The following is a 525-nucleotide window of genomic DNA, read 5'->3' as shown; positions in this document are numbered from 1 at the left end:
GGGGGGGAGTATTTGTGTGTGCGGGCCGCAGGGCGTCTACACCCTGTCTCCCACACCCACGTCCACACCCACACGCGCAAACAAGGAGAGGTGAGAAGACTATTTGCTGCAGTAACCATGGGCAAATACATGGCGCTGCGGTGGCCTCTTATTTTCTCTTCGTATGCCTGTGTCTGTAGGTATTAGGCATCTGTGGGAGCAAGCGTTTTTGTTTCTTTGTTGTTTCAAGGGCCCCTTCGTCCCAGCCAGCGTGCGACAAAGACGACACAAGACGAAGAATGGTTTGAGGGGGTGCGCAACCACACTGTTGTTACACCAGGAAAATGAGAGAGGCGGGAGGCGGGCGGTGGGTCTGGAAATAGAGGAGAAACACAAATGTTTGTTGCTATATCTTTATATATCTGTAAGAAGCGCGAAATGTGCGTCAGAGACACTGGTGCTGCGTTTTTTTTTTTTTATCAATGTGCTGGTGCCAAGCTGCGCGCCAAGATGACACACACACACACATATATATATATATATATA

The sequence above is a fragment of the Trypanosoma grayi genome (assembly GCF_000691245.1).
Source record: "Trypanosoma grayi strain ANR4 Tgr_2293_V1, whole genome shotgun sequence".
Taxonomy (NCBI): domain Eukaryota; phylum Euglenozoa; class Kinetoplastea; order Trypanosomatida; family Trypanosomatidae; genus Trypanosoma; species Trypanosoma grayi.
Note: the sequence above shows the minus strand (reverse complement) of the source record.